Source organism: Danio rerio, chromosome 5 (assembly GCF_049306965.1).
Source record: "Danio rerio strain Tuebingen ecotype United States chromosome 5, GRCz12tu, whole genome shotgun sequence".
Classification (NCBI taxonomy): domain Eukaryota; kingdom Metazoa; phylum Chordata; class Actinopteri; order Cypriniformes; family Danionidae; genus Danio; species Danio rerio.
In genome coordinates this window covers 20,383,520-20,403,691 of record NC_133180.1, presented here as the reverse complement: position 1 = coordinate 20,403,691, position 20,172 = coordinate 20,383,520, and the positions used below count along the sequence as shown (strand labels likewise).

Sequence of the window (20,172 nt, the reverse complement as noted above, 5' to 3'; positions counted from 1 at the left end):
AAATGCGTTGTTGCCTTGGTAATGAAAGCATTATGTAAACAAAAGTAGACAGTACTCTAAAAGTGCTCAGTTATTAAGATGTGTTGACAATTACTATCTGCATAATTGGTTGAGACTGTTAAGTCGAGATGTAAAACAGAAAAAGGTGTAATTTAAGCTCATTTTCTTAATCAATTTATTTGAACATATAATTTTCAAAATGCCCTACTTTTATTTAATTAATGCAAGAACATGCAAATCTTAAGTCGTATGTGTGAAGCTGTTGCATTGTCAGGTGTTTGTTAACCAATAAATAAGTTTATTGTTCTTTGAATTGTTCCATAGGCATTTTTTTCTAAGCATAACACAAACCGTACCATACATAAAACCATGATACATACTGAACTGTGAGTAGATTGAACCGTTGCACCCCTAATAGGCCTACACTGAAGGAAGGATCGGAGCCCTGTCAAGGGAAGAGAATATCAGAGATTTGGGATGTGCAACAATCTAAAACACCTTACATAAAATAACACCAAACCACATGGTAACAATTCACAAGGGGTTTTGCACAAAAAATAAAAATCACAACTGCAACAGAGCTTACTTACTGGAGTTACTGCTTCACAGGATGTTAACTTTTGTTAACTGCATGTTTGTTCTAATGTGTCAGTTTTTTTCCATTGCTGCTTTGCCCTTGAGCCAGGCAATGAACTCACATGATTCAATCCAAGGGTGCCTGAGCACGGCGATCCTGCATCTCCTGGCCTAAACCCATGACCTCAGTGCAACGACCTTTCTAAAGAGCAGAGACAACGTACTGACCTTCCTCTACTAAAATAAAGGTTAAAGCAAGTCACGTGGACTTTTCTGACCGGGAAAAACTCACCTGCATGACACTGAATGAGTTAGATGAGATTGAATGAGCAAAGGGCTGAAGGGATATCAGGTAAAAGCAGGCAGCCTGATTTCACAATCACCTCACCATCTGCATGTTGCTCGTCTATTGCAGGCTCTCTGATAGATTAGATTTCTAATATTGTGAGCGTTCAGAAAGCTTCGGTTTCTTCTTCACAAAGAGAACGAAGCCGTTATGTTCCCCCCATTCGCTCTTTTTCAGAGTGGTCTCCACAGAGCGCTCTCGGATTCCAGAACACAATGCTGCTCAGGTCTGGCTCGGATTTAAAAGATTAATAGCCCTCTGTCGTGACAGAAATGCAATCGTCTGAGTTTTCTGTGACAGCAGGGAGGGGGACGTGCAAAAACGAGGAGTGTGAAAACCGAAAGAGAGAAACTATTGTCCGCGGTCAAAAACGCAGCTGATGAGGACTGATTGCTATCGCTACTCTCTCAAGTTTGCCTGTCAATCAAAGCCAGCAACATCAATGGGATGAATTTGAATGATAAAACGAAAAGTCACAAGCGGCAGCATTTCGCTTGTCATCGGGGTTAGCGAACGTGTCGGCGTGAAGAGGAGGGGAGGGTAGAAGCCTGAGCAGAAATCGGGTTTTGCAGAGAAGATGCCGTCTCTGCCCTTCAATCAAAACACAAAGCGTTACCACCGAGCGTCTGCTTAACAATCCCCGTTTCAATACCCAGCACAAGTCTGTCACTCGCACGCGCGAGAGAGAACAGAATGGGCCTGGCGCTTCAAGACACATCGTAAGTGACACTCAATGGGAGAGTTTCATGGCTCGTCTCTGCTCCATCAGTGCGGATCAATCAAGCGTTCCCCAATAACCAGCAGCTGTCACCTCGCAGGAAACATCAATCAGATGTCCTTCCAAAATAAAGACGGTAATTAATCTGCAGAATAGCATCTATGAAAGTTAGTCGATTCCACACGGGACCAATCAAAAATATACTTTAAGCATACCATCGCAACCATATGTCAGAAGAAATTCAATTCGCGCCGTAAAGAGCTGAAGATCAAAAGCCCTTCAAAAACATCACTGGTCCAACATCTAGAGGAATTGATGTAAAAGTGTATGATAAATGTTTGATGTGCAGTGGATTTGAACTTTGAGATAGGGCCAAAGAAACTGGGAAAGCAAGAAAGTACATTTCGAACAGCTGTTCTCACTACACTCACTTCCCAGGAGAAATTCTCCCCCGGTCTTCTCGGTCTACCTCCCCTCTCAATCCTTTTGATGCCTAGGACCTGGAAGCCTTTCTCCTCGCATCAGAAAACTGACTGCTTCGATGCAGTTCCTGTCCCCCCCCAAACCCCCCCCCCCCCCCCCCCTCCCCCTTCTACTACCACCATGACTAGAAAGACGAAGAGAAAAGAGGGTGACAAGATGACTGAGAGAGGGGAGGGAGAAGGAGAGTGAGATATCCCTCCAGGCTCTCGTCAGTTCCAGGCCATTAGCTCTCCCTCACTGGGACTTTGTTTACAGGCGGACATAAATAGAATTCTCCTCCTTTATCTGAAGCGCCATCCTGTGCCACTGATGAGGGATGGGGCTTCAGAATGGAGTCTCTCAGAGAAGCGGTCAAGTAAAAGGCGCTATGATCTAACAGCCAAGAGATAGTGAGCATTAGGAACTGGTCACACAGTGCTCGTCTTACAAGGAGGAAAAAGAGGCTCATGTACTTAAAACACAACATCAAATAATGGCTTGCAAGTTTGGACAAAATTTAGGAGAAAGTACTGAAAATTATTTGGAAGAAAACTATTTTGGGATCAAACTTGAAACAAGTGAGCATGAAATGTTTTTGGGATAATGGATCATTTGAAAAATTATATTTGAGATAAAGCTTAAAATGATTAACCAGTTCATCAACTACATTTTTTATAAAAATAGTAATAATATTAATAATAATTCCTTACATTTATATAGTGCTTTTCTGAACACTCAAAGTGGTTTACACATTTTTGTAGAGAATCTCCTCATCCATCACCAGTGTGGAGCATCCACATAAATGACGCGACGGCAGCCATATTGCGGCAGACCGCACACCAGCTCATTGGTGGAGAGAAGATCAACTACGATATGGGGATGGTTAGGAGGCCATGATGGACAGAGGCCAGTGGGCAAATTTGGCCAGGATGACGGGGTTTAATCCCTACTCTTGTTCGAAGGACCGAGATTTTTAACAACCACAGAGAGTCAAGACTTCGGTTTTACATCTTATCCGAAAGATGGAGCTCACTGAGAGGTATCGTGTCCCCTCCACTATACTGGGGGGTTAGGACCCACCCATACCGCAGGTTGGGCACCCCCTGGTAGCCTCACTAACACCACTACCGACAGCAACCTAGCTTTCCCATTCAGGTACTGACCGGGCACAGTCCTTCTTAGAATTCAGTGAGCGACCATTTGAGAGTTGCAGAGAGCTAGCTGCTAGCAAGCAGCAATAAACTGTTTTACAAAAGGAAGCATGACAGATTGAGTCAACAAAACGCTGCACTATTGATAGACCTAACGTCACTATTTTTAAGTTCAACAAAATCAATCAAAGTTATATTTTCAAAAGAACATTCTTCAGCAGTCAGAAACACTCTGAAAAAAAATTAAGATTTCATTCATTCATTCATTCATTTGTTTTTCTTCAGCTTATGGTGCTTTCACACTAGCACTTTTCGTCCACACCCGGGTTTGTTTGAGGTCAGAGTACAGTACGTTTACCTAGTTTGAATGTGTCTTCTGAACTATGGTGCGCACCCATTAACTGTACCGATTCTGCCTGAAAGAGGTGGTCTGGGGTGCAGTTCATGGAAACTTTGGTATGGGTCACTTGTGATATGAATGCAATCATACTAAATAACGGAACATTCTACTATACAACAAACTTCATTTTTTTATAACGTTCATTCGTGTGTATGTCCCTTGGTGACATGCCGGACTGACCCAAAACAACTTCTGCAGACATTGCGTGATGTTCAGAACATAAATGTTTTTTGTTTTGTTTTGTTTTTGCAGCAGATAGACGCAAATGGCTCTTTGTATTTTGGCTTTGGTAACAAAAGCAAGATTCTGTAAAAGCAGAAAGACTATGGTATGCTGATGTCTCCATTTTGGCGATTTGCTTATCCTGCATGTTTTACACAGCGGATGCCCTTCCAGCCACAACCCAGTACTGGGAAACACCCATACACACTCATCCACACACACACACACACTCGTATACTATAGCACATGTCTTCGGACTGTAGGGGACACCAGAGCACCCGGAGGAAACCTACCTGAACATAAGAAGAACATGCAAACTCCACAAAGAAATTCAAACTGGTTCAGCCAGCACTCGAACCAGTGACCTTCTTGCTGTGAGATGACAGTGCTAACCACTGAGCCGCCCCATTTGTAGATTTGTAAATGACTATTTGTATACTATATATTTATCAAGGTATCTTTGAATGAAACAGTGGCACAAAGTTACATGTTAAATTAAATGTGAAAAACTAAAAGTGTACTTTCCTGCAAAATGAATCTGCTTTAATTTAACATTTTTAAAAAAGAAACACTTCAAATGTTTTCAAACCACTCGTGTACAAACCACTTTCAATTAAAAACGTTCTGAAAATGATATAAGTTGACAGCGTTACTTGGAAATTGGGATTAAACATGAAAAATCATACAGAGAAAAAAGAAAAATTAGGAACCATCTGCTGCTCACAACTCTGCACATTATTAGTAAACAGGCACAGAGGGAGCGTGTGTGTGTGAGAGAGCGCATGCTTGGTGTAAAAGCACAGAGCATTGCTCCAACACACTCTCATATTCCTCAGAGAAAGAGACAGACACACATGCAGACAGACAACTCCAGCTACACTTCCACAGTTACTGCCCACAGCAGAATCTGATTGGCTGAGACAAGCTGACAGCTGGACAGATGTTCCAGAGGAGGCACACATGGGAGGTTAGAACGTGTGCGCTGTGTTTTCAGCATGTCTGCATTCTGACTCCATGAACAGGAGAGCTGTCACAGCCGGTCTCACAGACGGATCCCATGGAATCTGTGCAGAGCTGCTTCAGTGAGGAACAGGATGAGGAGACAGAACTCTTGAACACATCCAAACCTTCAGAAATCACATCCGATGCCAGCAACTTCAGATGACTGACTTTCAAATGAAACACAAATCGAATGAGATGATAGGCCACTTTAAAACCAGCCCTGCGTCTACATCAACATGTGATTGGCTTTTTGGTGAAACCGCAAGCTAAATGCGAAAAGGAACTATGAACCGTCAAAGGGTTCAGACTGATATTTATCAATAATTAAGCCACATCCTCTAACCACTACCCATCAATATAACAAATAACTTGTGCATACTCAAACACCAGACCGATAACAGGTCAGCAAATGCACCCACACCAACATAGTAAACCATTACTAGTTCAAAGTTCTGCTTGTGTGCTTCTAAGACTAACTAGAGCAATCTAAACACGAAATGAGCCTAACCAGTAAATATTAAAGACCACCACTGAACGTTTCCACCGGTATACCACAAAAGATTCTGCTTATTTGGCTGTTCAAAGTTCTGTTTGTGCGTTTCTAAGACTAACTAGAGCAATCTAAACACAAAATGGGCCTAAACAGTACATATTTAAGACCACCATTGAACGTTTCCACCAGTAGACCACAAAAGATTCTGCTTATTTGAGCTGGTTCAAACCTGCAATTAAGGTGTTTCCTAGCCCAAAAGAAATCAAAAGTGAAATGTCAAATTAAAAGCAAGAGATCCTTGATTTTAAACCAGAGTCTAATTTGGGCTTTGAGGCTCTCGGGAAGCTCCAAATTAATTTGCATCCCAACCTGGAGAAGCAAGAGGAAAGTCTTCAAAGCTGGAAAGATAATTGGCCGCACACAAATTACGCCTGAAACTCGGTGCGAGCTAAAAGAACATCAATGACTTTCGCTGGAAAAAGGCAGTGTGTAAATTGGGGTCAGGCTCAAGAAGCACACATGCACGTGCAAACAGAGGAGGTTGCAAATGTGAGATTTTATAAACAATAAAAAGCCTTTCTCGTCTACCTTCTCAGCAAGTGAGGTCTGATAAAAACACTCAGGCGTTGGGCCAACTACATCTGCCAAACCTCTCATCTCTCTTAAGCGGCACAGGCAATTCATTAGTCCGTAGAGGGTCAGCAGTTCCACCAACTCAATCAAAATGGTAATAAAACTTAGAGTGCACAAAAAGAACACAACAAATGAGCCAATGAGGGCAATATTGGCATGCAGTCATCACCCCCTCATATCTAGGGCCAAAGTTCTCTGGGAAGAGTTGACCAAGGTTTTAAAAGAAGCACTAACTGATCAACAAGGAAGATTTGCAAAAGCACTAAAAAGATGGACATTTGTGCACAACTCATGGTTTGTTTGACTTCAGACTATCATTGACCTTATTTTCAATGTACAAGCGGGAGCAGCCATTGGAATCTTTTTGGCTGAAGACTTTCGGTCTCATACACTCTAATGATTTTTAGACATTAAAAATGGCTCGTTATGTAGCTTCATGTTGCAAACTGATCTTTTCTTATTATATTATTATTGTTTTTATGTATAATATTGATGCTTCAAACAATCGGCCGGAGATCAGTATCGGCCGATAATCACAATTTATGACTCAATCTGTGCTCGCTAATCTGCCCGATCACACAAACCGATCGCAAGTGTTTGTTTACCGATTTGCTAGCAGAGGAAGATCCATTTTAATTTCTTATGCATCAAATATGCACTGCAAAATTTTTCTTCATTGAGACATTTTGAATTGTTCTTTCGTCATTTCCAATGTTTCTAAATTGCTTCGTTAGTTATTATTCTTACAAGTTGTTTTATCTGTCGTATCCATTAAGTTCTGTAAAGCTGCTTCTGACCATGATGCATCCACACTATATAGTTATAAGAGAAGTGTTTGAGGGATTATATGAAGCATCCTTTATTTATTCTCTTAGAAAAGATCTTAAGTATCATACTTAGAGGGAAAACATGCTTTATGGAATGTTAAAGTTATATGAAGCTTGAAGCATCCGAATCGGTACTCTGTATAGGCCAATCACAATGACAAGGAATCGTTACTCGGTATTTGCTCCAAAAATCCTGATCGAAGCATCCCTAATGTATAGACATATACACACTTGTTTGTAGAGCAAGCAGTTAGACCGTTTTCTGTTGTTTATTATTGCTGGCCATTTCTCCCATTAACAACTGAATTGGAAGTGCTAAAGCAATCGCAAAAAACGGACGCAATTCCGCTTTGAAGAATAAGGCCTAAAAGTGATAGATGCAAGTATCCAATACCCATACTGAACTGTAATGGGTGGTATTGTGACTATATCAAGAAAAAAAAAAAAAAAAAAAAAAAAAAAAAAAAAAATATATATATATATATATATATATATATATATATATATACTTAAGTCATGTGCTTGGTTCATTTAGATCAGTCTTTCTCAACCACAATCCTGGAGGGCTACCAACACTGCATTTTTGGATGTCTCCTTTGTCAGTCACACCCATTACATGTATTTCAGTCTCTGCTAATTAGCTAATGATATGAATCAGGTGTTTGGTTAAGAAAACATGGAAAATGTGCAGAACTGGTGGACTCTGGGAACATGGTTGAGAAACACTGATTTAGATGCCTCTGGCATGTGAATTGCTATTTGGTGTTAACAGTTTTGTATGCCAGTGTTCACACTTATTCAAATGAATTGCATTTAAAGAGCACCTGCCAAGCATGAACAAATGAATCAATTGTTTTTAAACATGTTGGAAATTTCGTGCTAAAATGTATGACTCCCTAATGTTTTTCTTCAAATAAATATGAATTTTACAACCAGAAAAAAAGATAAATAACCTAAATAAATAAAGGAATAATATTTGTAATTTTGGGTTCAATGCCTTGCTGAAGGGACTCACTTCAGCCTTGGTATTGACGGTGGAAGAGAATGTTGGTTATGTGCCGGGACCTTTGGGTCCCAAGTCCAACTCTCTAGCGATTTGGCCACAGCTGCCTGTTCATTTAAATAATAGCTCAAATGAATATATACAAAAAAATTATCAACCTTTGCCATACTTTTAGAAGGGCTTATTAATGATTAAGGGGTAAAAAGAATGAAAAAAAAACAACTGGACGAATAGTAATGGGACATGATGCTAGCACAAATTATACCCAGACAAAAAGAGCACATGCGTTAACCACTAGACCACAGCTCAGTCTGACCATTCATAATTAATGCAATTCAACAAATATATCAAATTAGATTAGAGCAACTGGGCGGTCCATAAACGTCCAGCTTCTCATACGCCAGCCCGATGAAAGAGCCATCAGGCAGATTTCAGAGGATGAGAGCGGACTCATAATCATACATGACATCTTTGAGAGATAAAAGTGATTACTACAGATAAAGGGTTGGGGAGGGCGGCTAAAAATTGCTTAGCAACCAGTCATTATCTCCCCCCCTCGAGGAGAGCTGTCCATCCATCTAACCCCCCCGCCCCCACCCATCCAAATACAAACAGTGATAAAAAGTGGCGCAATCGCTCTTGACACACAAATAGGTTAACACAATAAAGCTGCCTATGCCTGGCTCACTCGAGGGAGGAAAGCAATTCCAGGAGCAGGCAGGAGGTAATAAAGCAGGAGGTTTGGGTGTGTGTATGTGTGTGTGTGTGTGTGTGTCTGTCCGGTCTTCGTCCCAGGCTCCTGTGCTCAAGCAGAGGAAGGCATGCAGAAAAGTAGACGCCCGAGGGCCTAATATCACTGTTGGTTTAGAACCTTTTGACAAGAGCAATAACACTGGCCGAGAATGGCAGAAACCCCAGCCTACAGCGGCAGAGTGCTGTACAGAAATAATGGCATTACATTAGGGGAGTGTGTGTGTGTGCTGTTCACCACTGTCTCCAAACAATAACATTAACATGGGGGAAAAGCCCTATGCAATGGCGTTTTCAATCACCAACCTGTGTGAGAAATTGCATTTCGACCCATTAACGGCATCAACAATTAAACATCTACGTCTGGCAGTGTGTGATACAAATCTCCAGAGTTTTTTAGTATTGCGCATTGCATTCCCAGCACACAGTGTGAAGTTGGCATTGGGGGTGTGGGATTGCTAATCGCACACGGCCGAGGCCGGAGGCATTGTTTCCTGCGCTCGGTGGAAATTTCATTACCTCTCGACAACACTACAAGTTGACTAACTGCCTTTATGAAACACATGGCGCGTATGATATAGATTGCATGGGCCTGAAGAGAATCAGGGCCGTCTAAGTCACAGTCCATGACACTTTTGTTCATTGTCGCCAGTTTGATTTACGTAACCCGCTTTGAAAGTAAACAATCAACTTCTGTCTTTCTGGCCACGGTTAAGAGTGTAATTAAATGTGTTAAACTTTCAACCGCACCGCATGACAAAACCCATTTTCCCTGGCAGTAAACTAAACAGGATTTGTAAACAGGTCACAGTCTAAGGCTCCCACTACATTTTAATAGCTTTAATACGTTGGAACAGAAACGCAAGCATGCAGTTTTCCCCCCCACTTTAAAGGCTGCCCACCACAATGTTAATAAATAAGATGCTAAAGCAAAGCAGGGGTATGATGTTACCTCCTCCCTTTGCCAGCCAACTTTGTTAGGAAATGAAAGTGAAAATATGTCTACCCTTATTTATTTAACATTCTCAAAATATTATTATTTTTTTGACTTTGCAAAGGCCATTTGCTGTGTATAATTCTCTTTCAAAAGCACTAAATAAAAGGAGGATACTATTAGAAAGGTGGCTGAATGAAAGATAATTGAGCTTTGACTTTCAGCATGGCCCGTCTTACCTTCCTGGGGGATTAGGAGAACTTTCCATTCTGTGAGAACACCAGTCACTCTGTTTTGTGCTGCAGTAAGCCCATATCTCATGCATGTGTCATGTCCTATCAGTAAGCTCCATATGTTCAAACAATAACACTGTTCTTTCTAATAACAGGGTTGACATAGTTTAAGGGTCAACAGGAGCATTGTAATGATCTAAGATAAGCTATGGATTTCAATTCATGAGAAATTGAAGCTGCAAAATACTAAAAACCAGGATAGGAAACACAATCAGTTATCAAGTAAATAGTCATTTTTTCTAATCAAATACTGCTTTCAAACATTATTCACCCTCATGTTGTTCTAAACTCTATAAATTTCCTTGTAAAGTGGAATACAGAATCTGAAGATAAAAAGATAAAAACCCTTATCCACAAATAACTAGAGCGGAGAAACTGTCGTCAACTTGTATACAAAAACCCGGAAGCAAGTTAGCATTTTAGCATTTCTGGTAAGTCAACATGGTTTTTGAATGGGATTTCAGTTAAATGGCTTAAATAAGGTTCGTGGCTACCACAAACTCAAGATATTTTCCCGTTTTATTCTATGACATAAAACACATCAGTTACATCTCACTCTTGATTGGTTACGCTTCTTTTAAAACAGGGGTTCTCAAACTGTTTAGCCCATGACCCACAAAATAGCAATGCGAGACATGCAATAACCTCTGAGGTGGTTATGAATATGGCTGGCATGCACACGCACACACTCACGCACACACTCACACTCACAAAATAGACCATGTCTATTCTATTTTCAATTCAATAGAACTAGAAAATATAAGCTACAATAGAAACTATATAGTATCTAGTAACTATAAACTATTATTTTTATCTTCAGTTAGTTATGGATAAAATATGGTAATTGTAGCGGTTTCATTAAATTAATTAGACTTTTGGAAATCATCAAGCAACCCCTCTTCATTGGCCTGCGACCCCTCGGGAGGTCCCGACCCCTACTTTGGGAACCACTGTTTTAAAAGACGATTGCAATCAAGTTGCTAAATGGGACTACAGGCAGTGTCGGAGACATTACACGTCATCAAGCTGAATTGGTCTGGAACGCAGGTCGCTTGTGTTGGGAATTTGGATTTATCTGATTTAAGTCCTTTCATAAATAGCATTTTATAGCTTGTTTTATTTGTCTAATAGTAAAATTCATAATGTGTGTAGATAATGCCTTCACTTGTAGAAACCGTCAAGACAGATTCATTTGTTGATCATTTATTTTAAAAAAATAAGTCATATTACAATACTATGTAGGCACACTTATAAAACATACAGTATGTGCTTTAAAACTTTTACAACAACCGCAAAGCAAAATATATGTATTTCCCCCTGGAAATTTCCCATAGACCTACTAGGTGCATAGGTCTATATACGTTTTTTTTTATTTGTTTTTAATATATAGTGTGAATTAAGATACAATATCATAGGAACCAGTTTTATGCTAGCAGCCAATTGGCCAGCAAAGTGACTCCAGTCTATTCCTATTAAGAACGATGATGATGCATCTGGCACATTTCTTAAATTTATTTGAATAAATGTAGGTGATAGAATGTAAAATCTGCACTATTATTACGAGAGAGATTAAAAATGTTTTTAAGTTCACTGAAATATTTTTAATAAGGCTTAGGGGAGAAAGAATGGCAGAAATGTATGTTTTTGCAATTTGTAAAAGTAGTTTTTAACTTGGTGTGTTTTTAGAGTTCCTCTAAGACAAGGAATACAGGTTTGGAAAAATACAAGGGTGAGAGTAAAGAATGATTTTGCGGTGAATCACCCCTTTAAAGTAATGGTGAAAAATATAGCCTAAACACTGGAGCCTTGGATTGCAATGCTGGTTTCATTACAGCATGTCACAATGATGAAATGAACCATGGGAGGGTATGGGAGTCAGGATATTGCCCAAATCTTTCGCAAAAATGGAGTAAAGAACAAAGATATCTGCAACGGCATATAACAGCTATGCTGAAAGCATTTCGCTGAATTATGCTGGCAGAGAAACAATAGTGAAGGGAGAACAAAGTCACTAACTGAAAACACCAAGCCGTAACTCATGGAAATGGAACTGCTCCCTTTATAAGGAGGAACAAGATGCACTATGAATTCTCCAGAAAAGTTCTTTAAAAAAACACACACTCCCGTAATTCTCAATGACTGATGCACAGGCAAACTTTTCAGTCCTTCAAGAGGAGCGCGCAGAGCCCCTTTCCCAGCATCCCCCACTGTCACTAGCAGGAAATCAATCTGCCCAAGAGGCCGATTACCCAGCCGTTTGTTTTTAGGAAGAACAATTTACCCTTCAAAGGGCCACTCTTTGAATATGACTCCTGTTCGCTAGTGCGATTATGTATGAAGCAGAGAGGATGTGAAGTTTAACAAACACCATTTAATCTGCCGTTCTTCCTGCATGTGCACTTTAAATGACAAGCATGTCCACAGGTGTTTCTTTCAGCCTGAAGAGAGGAAAAACAGCTTCTTCCGATGCTCATTGTTGCATGTAAAAGAGGAGCATTTTGAACAAACCAAACTAAACACCTTTGATGATAAGTTGAGAAACATCATCTCCTTAAAGCTTTAGGGATGACAGAGAAGGAAGGACCTTGGAATGGCTAAATCAACAAGCCTCAGCCTGGCGTCTCATCTGGATGTGGATAAAGCTGGTGAAATTGAAACCGCAGCAAACCAAAGGTCAAGTAAACAACAACAACGCACGTTATCCTGAAATTCCATTTAGAGCGGCGCATCTTGACACCATTTCCATGCTTGGATTTTCTTCCCGACACTTTTAATCAATATCACCTACGAAAGCAACACAGGCTGAGCCTTTTATGTAGCGACAGGGGAGAAAGGAATGCCATAAAGAAGAAAATCAAACAGCCTCCACCGCAGGTGTTGCGCGTTAACAGATGTTGGGAACATTAGCATTGTACGAACTACTCGGGTATTGGAGTGGGGGAGAGAGGATAGAAATTGCGGATTACCAGGGGCACAGATATAATAGCTCTTCCGGAACAATGGCACCTCCTTAACACTCAATACTCGCAGGAGGAGCTCTGTAGGAGAGCAGCGAGACAGGAGCATTCACAATCCATTCACCGCACTTTCACTACTAACAAAGACATTTTCTTTTGACACTCTTTTCTATTCTATATTTCTCAGCAGCCACAGTAAATTGGTCTATTCATTTTTCAAAGTACCAGTGATTTCAAAAAATGCACAAGATGAAAGAGACCCATTCTGTTGGCGAAAGTAAAAGGAACCAGTAAGTTTAGACACTTTTTTTTTTGTGCGCGCTACTGTTGACATCAGGTTTTCCATTTTGAACACTACCATAGGCGACAGCTGAATCTGGGACAAGGTCGACATCAGGTCTTGCCTCACCCCATACCCTCCCCTAACTTGTGTTAAAATTCAACTGAACCTCAGCAGAAGACAAACAATAGGGTTTGGGTGGCTGTGACCTCATGCACATTACCAGAGCACATTTCAATTCCATATAATCAGTCTATTAGAAATGTGAATATTTCTCTCATGTACTTAATGTTTCATTTATCTAGTAGGAGCCTGAGAAGTCTTGAGATAGTTAGACGTTACAAAAATAACGAAAACATTTTCGTTAAGTGAAATAAAAATAAAAACTTTTTTTTTTAAGTAGAACTAACTAAAACTGTACAGTGTACTTTCAAAACTAACTGAACCTAACTAAAATTATTGCAAAAACGTCCTTTGTTTTCGTCTTTGTAAATGTATTTAATACATACACCTACTGTATGCCTATTAGAAGCAAAACTATTTGCTTCGCGCTGTCAGGTGTTTGACCCGTACACCAGTCTGTAATCCTGATGCCATTGCAAAGATGAAGATGTTTCTCCTCTAGTCTTCCTCGCTGTTGCTCAAGCGACAAAACTAAGGAGTGGATATGACAGTATCATGGTGACAGCATCAAGTACGACCTGAACATAGACTTAAAAAAGGATTCATTGAACACATTTGTGCGGTTATTTCTGTATTAGCAGGGCTTAATTTGTGCCGGAACAAGTCGGATCTAAAATCTGATCCGGCACCTCATTTTACTGATCCCCCTCCCCACACGCACCCCCGCCCCACTCTTCGCTTTCTTTCGCGACTCCCCAACACTCTTCACTTTCATCTGGAACATCCACTACCTCCTCTGGTAACATGCCGGATCCGTTACTCTGATCTATTCCAGGATCTCATAATTTACAAATTAAGCACTGTGTATTAGTGATCACAAACAAATCGTTCTTTAAACTTGATAAACCTGATAAGTGAACCGGTTGAACTAATTCACAAAATCGAACTGAATCAATTTAAATGAATCCACAAACTTATCCACAAACTACTCACTTTTTACATGCCTGATACCTCTCTCTGACTTAAAAAAAAGCAATTCAGCAGGTGAACTGAACACAAACAGTACATGACACCCTGCTGTGACTGAAACATACTTGAACTACTGCAGCGTGGGTAAACAGAGGGCTTAAATGAAAGGATCTGTTTATTTATTTTAATGAGGAAAGTTTATTTCATGAGAGAAAGTCTTAATGGCTTTTAAATAAATGAATCATGCTTCAGTTGGGTTGCAAAACGTAATTGTAAAAAACTTTGCTGACTACATATTTTAGGCATGTTGAGTCCTATGATGGGAAGGTTGTCACAAAAGATCCGGGTCGCATTAAAGGTTTGAACGTCCCATCACTGCTGTGCATCTAACCTCAGAAGCAGCCTTGCACACTTATTGTCTTTAGGGCTGCATCTTATGGGCTGCTGAATTCGTGGATGGGTAGATGATCTTGTGTCTTCTGGTAGCGTTCTTTTATCAAAGAATGAAAACAAAGCACGTAAATACAGGCCGCTCCTAAAAGAAAGGTTTGATTGTATGACTAGTGAATCACCAAGACTTTTCTAGCTGAAACGATATCCAAAAACAGATTAATATATAAAGCAGGAAATTAAACTTTTACTAATATAAAGATATTCATGAGAGAGGCTCTCGCTCTCCTTGGTTTTAATAAGAAAACGGTTGAGTGATTTCACCCCATGGCCATCAATCAATCAATCTGCACACTTATCTCTATATTCAAATGAACAGCGCACGCTTCTTTAATAATATCCTTCCAAAATTAAACTATCCATCAACATCTGCAGCAGAAGCAGAATCGGCTACCAGTTCGACTTCATACCTCTGGAAATACGCTCCTGATTTAATCTCATTAAGATCCTTCCGGTTCAATACAGTCTGCAGAGGTTGAGTTGCACCCAAACAGCATATCTCCATCAAGAGTAACCTTTCTGCTGATGATGGTACAATAGGCAAAGGGTTGTTCTGGATGGCTTACAGGGCATGAAGTCCTTCCGAAACATCTTGACATGAGTTATCTCTTGTCAAACTTTGTTATAATTACCTCCAGTGTAAAAAAAACCTACTGTGCACAAGGAAAATGCAGGTTTGACTCCCAAAACTAATAACGTGTGCAAATGTGGCATTGTGATCGAGTCAGACGTGGAATAAGTCAACAAAAACTAGAAGCTGACAAAGAGGGAAAATTAAATAAGCAATGAAAAATGAGAAACAATGCTAAGGCCATTCAGTGACCTAAATATTAGAGCGTACCATCTCGCCACCAGCTATCTCCCCCTCTCCCCCATGCATGCTCGGCTCAGCTGAGATTAGCATTATGCTGGAAGCTCTATTTGTTTAGGTGAGATCGAGCCACAGAGCTAATACCGGGCCAATTTGCTCAGCGGGTCACGGATGTGCAGCAGGAGTAGGAAATGAGGCAACTCTGGCCCCCGGAGGTGAACCTTTCCACTCGTACATCACTGAATGTTTTATTCAATAGAGTGGTGAGCATACTCCTTGACAGGTGCTGTCTCCACGGGTGGAGGGAGTCGCAGCCCTCAGAGTGAGGGACTCTGCTGGGGTAATGAGGCTGCCAGGCCCTGAGGAAGGCCACATGCTGGAGCCGAGCTAAGAGCCAGAGCCCTAAGCCTCCAGAGTGATGACTTGCAGAGTGGAACGTCCACCATGGAGCAGGGGGCCAATCGCATTAGTCAGAGCAGCAAAGAAATGACGGGAGGCCTCGTGAGACTCAAATTGTGATGTATGGCGGAGAATAAAACTCTCTTTTCTGACAGACAATCAATATGCATGCTCACACCCTCTAAATACAACGTTTTTTAATCAGCTACTTGTTTTGCAATGTTAAACAACCTGGACTACTTTTAAGAAGAAATTAATACTTTAAAATGTGCCTCTGTTCAATATGTTTAGCATCATTGTTCAGAATACACTTTGATTTAAGGCACACCACAGAATTTTTAAAACATTTGGTTGGCTAGAAGTTTGTGTTCAAAATGAGTGTTATGCAAAATGCCATAGTAAATTTTTTGAGTTCCCCAAAGAGAAAATTATTAGTTTAAATAAATATCTCCACCTTTGTGCAAAAGAAAATGTCAACTGATGAATAAGGTTACATGTGGAAGCCTTACCTCCAATAAAAAACCTTATTTTAAAGTATGATAAGCTTGGTCAAACTCCTCCTGGGGCATGTAAAGCCGGACACAGGGAAAAAGTTTACTAACTATCCTTGATAATCTCAATGAAAGCTTGGAAATAACAAGTTAAAGTCTCTGGACGAAGAACTAAAATTTGTTTAGTCCAACTGACCTTCCTTCCCAGCCAAATAAAACCAAGGCTGTACTTTAGCCGGCATCCAAGCACTCGCTGATTAGATTTCATAGATAGAATACGCAAAACAACAGTTCTTGGAAACTGCAAGCATGAATGTAGAAGGAATGGCCGATATTGAGCCACTTTACATGAAAATCCAGATGACAACCAAAACCACCACCCAAAAACACCCTAAACAAACAAAAGAATTAATCAATCACACCTTCCAGATGCTCCAAAACCTGCTGCTAATGCTTTTACCCAAAACATCTTTCTTTTCAGAAGGGTCAGCCTCATGAGGCAACCTGAGGTTAAGTGCCTTGCTCAAGGGCACAGCTGTGATAATTTGAACCTACAACCCTGTACTTACCAGCCCAGAACTTCAACCACTAAAGCCAATGTTTAAATGCAGTAGTTAGAGATTAAGTCATAAAGGAAATCATTGACACATACACTCTGTGCTGCAGCTAAGACGAGGAGGTGCTGGCAAAGACTTTCGCACCTTTTATTCAGATTCTCTCGCCTGCCTTCGTGTTGTAACCAGATTTTATGCTTTGAGAGCATTCATCCTGTCAGCGCACTCTTTAAACACCCATAGTACACATCAAAGCGCGTCCTGGGGCCATTCAGCGCCCGACACCTCCATTTTACTGCACTTCCTTTATTTATTACAGGTAAAACTGTGAAACAAAGGTTGCATGTTCTGTCGGGGACCAAAAAGACGCCACCCGACAGCACTTCACACGATTATATGGCAACAGAAGCGAAGCGTTATTCAAATGAAGCTAATCATTGCTGAAAATCGCCATGCAGCCAAAGGCGATGCAGTTACCCTTCGGTCAAAGTAGATATCACATTTTGCATAATTGGGATTTCACTAGTACTATACACATCCTTCATATCTTAAAGTAAGTTTACCTATGTACACTATGATTAAAACGTAGTTAGTATTATGAATAGGTACCTTATGGGACTGAGGTAAAGTTGGTTTTATATTCGCACATTGGTTCAGTGACAACTTGTGACATGCTCCCTATATTGTTTACCATAATTCATTGAATATTCGGTCTGGAAACATATGCAAGTATTACTTTAAAACAACATTTTCACTATTTTTGACTGCAGCCTAAATAACGTAGTACTTTAATAGTCATTGGCTGCTAATATGATTTCACCATTTAAAATTGGCAAAGACTACTTTTTCTGAAATTACATTATCAAGGAGAAAAAGTCCTAATGTGTGAATATAAAACCAACTTTATCTCAATCCTTTTGGGCCAGTCAAGTTATCCTGACAAAACGGTCAGAGGGTTTTGTTTTCATATTAAAAATAAATACTTTTTAAAATAAATAACTAAGCGTGCTGCGACTTTGTAGCAATACTTAAATTATGATAACCTAGACTATATAGGTTGCTTAAAACCCTAATTATTAAATAAAAACATCTACTTAAACACGCATATTTTTAAAGGTCAATAAAGGCTGAAATTGTGAATAGAGGAAAGCATATTTACCATAAATCGCTCTGTGGTGCTGACTAGATTTCCATGCAGGTTTGTGATGACAGGACTTGAGGGAACGTGAAGCGGACGAAAAACAGAAGAGGGGAAAATGATGATGGGGGAAAAATCAATAATTTCTCATTCTGTCTTTAGATGATATGGAAAAATGTATAATCCCTGGTATATTCAGCTGATTTATTAAGAGTTGATTTCCTTTTATCTGCGTTTTTCGCGACCGTAAAAAAGAGGAAAAAGTCATCCAAAACAGCTTTTTCAGCAGGATCACTGGGCAGTTTATTTCTGTTAAGGTTTATTCTTATTTTGCAATGATTTCCCGATCTGAGATTTTCCTGAAAAGGACGACAGCGGATCAAAGTGAGAAGCTGTTCCCCCAAAATGCCGTTGTGTCAACTGCGCTCCGTTAACTGCGTTTCGAGCGTAATGATTCCGTCGGTCAGGATTTTTTTACCCGTTTACTTACTGGAATAATCTCCCAGTAAAGCTTAGTAGGAAATTGCAAACTCCAGTAGAAACGACAGCTTATTCTGCTGACTCGAATCCGATAAATAAATAAGTGCTCTGCCAATTAAATAAACTGCGTTTGGCAAATGTCCTTAAATCCAAAACACCGAACAGACTTTGGCGTATACAATCATGAGGGATGTTTTATCCACGGAATATTCAAGGAAAGCCCTGGTTTTGTTTAAGGCGATATTCCTTTAACAGGAGAGCAGGTGCAGGAATTTAATATACGCCGTTTAATCCCGGAGAAGAGAAATCACCGTTCACTTCCAGCGGTTCTCTTCATTCCCTTGCTCGGAAACCTTGCGTCGCGATTTCAACTCCGATGTCCGTTTAATTATTCCGCTGAAGGGCTCCAAAGGTTGCAGCTTATGTTGATAGTAATATCAAGCAAGAATTAATGAACTTAAATCAATAATTCGTCTGTATTCCGCGTTTCAGTGGCACGCTCATAGGTACTGCGCCTCTCCCCTGCGCCGGGCTGCCGAGACTGACAATAACCCGGAACGGTGCAGACTCTCACGGCTCCACCGACCGCCCACCAGCCAATCAGCGCACAGGGGGAATTTAAATATTCCCACGGGTCGGCCAATCATGGGTAATTGAGGGCTGTTACCACGGTGACGCTGTCAGCGTCCTCACATCATGTTAGAAAGCACGTTTATTATTTGCGAAATTATAAATACTCAGGGACTGGACGCTGATCTTATGAAACTGGGGACGCCTTTAAAACGGTAACATCCACAGACAGCAACTAATAACTAACAAAGCAAAGCAGAACCATTTATTGACATACACATCTTATAAATAGTGTTGTACTGCTATACATTAAAGGATGTATTCTCTAACATCTGCAGTTACATGCAAGACTGCCATCATATATTCTGGATAATACTGTAAAGCATTTGCAACTAATTATTATAAAAATAAAAATAAATAAATCACTGAATCTCATAATAATGCAGTGCTCAGCATAATTGAGTGCACCACATATGGAAAAAGAATATGTTATCCACTTCACAGGGAATATAGGCAAATAAATTTAAATAAAACTGATTTATTAAACAGATACGTTTATTAAAATAATATTTTAGTCACCAAACATATTTAGAAAATTGAAAGGTAATACAATGAAATTTCCATGATTTCTACTCTGGACATCAATATAGCAAGTTATGTTTTAGGGCTGGGCGATTAATCGAAAAGTAATCAAAAATGACATTTAGAACCTATAATTGATATAATTTTTCCAGGTCAATTATTTAATATTGTAAAATATTTAAATAGGCTTTCTGTTAAGGCTTATTGACTTATTACATTATGATTTATACTTATTATATTTTTCTGATATTTACTTCTGCCAAGGCCACGTGTACAATCCTGTGCAGTCTTCGCATACCCATGCACGTCATAAAAAATTGGTTATTGGTTGGTTTGGTAGTGGTGACGAGGATGAGCATCGTGGAGAGCCACGTTTTAGGCATTGTGCATTTTAATTTCAGTTGTTCAGAACTGATGTTCAATAAATAATCATAGATAGTATGTGAGTGTGTGTTTCCTTCAGTTATTTTAAAATCAAGTAATGCAAACTTCATTCAAAAAATCTCGCTAGTAATGTGTGAGTATATTTAAAAAACATAAATTAAATAAATAAAAAAG

General features: G+C 39.9%; 1 protein-coding gene across 8 annotated transcripts in view; it reads right to left on the bottom strand.

Moving 5' to 3' along the window:
* fam222aa (family with sequence similarity 222 member Aa) overlaps positions 1–20,172 on the bottom strand; it is a 245,401-nt gene that overhangs the window by 78,911 nt on the left and 146,318 nt on the right. For 2 of the 8 annotated variants that reach the window (XM_005165186.6, XM_009301360.5), the window contains exon 1: positions 18,004–19,005. The exons of 3 other annotated variants lie outside the window; for them this stretch is intronic. The gene's annotated coding sequence lies outside the window, so the exon portion shown is untranslated. Of the gene's footprint in view, positions 1–380; positions 446–590; positions 881–16,942; positions 17,144–18,003; positions 19,006–20,172 lie in introns of those variants that run through there. 3 more of the 8 variants (XM_068221316.2, XM_073951078.1, XM_073951079.1) reach the window with 3 other exon arrangements.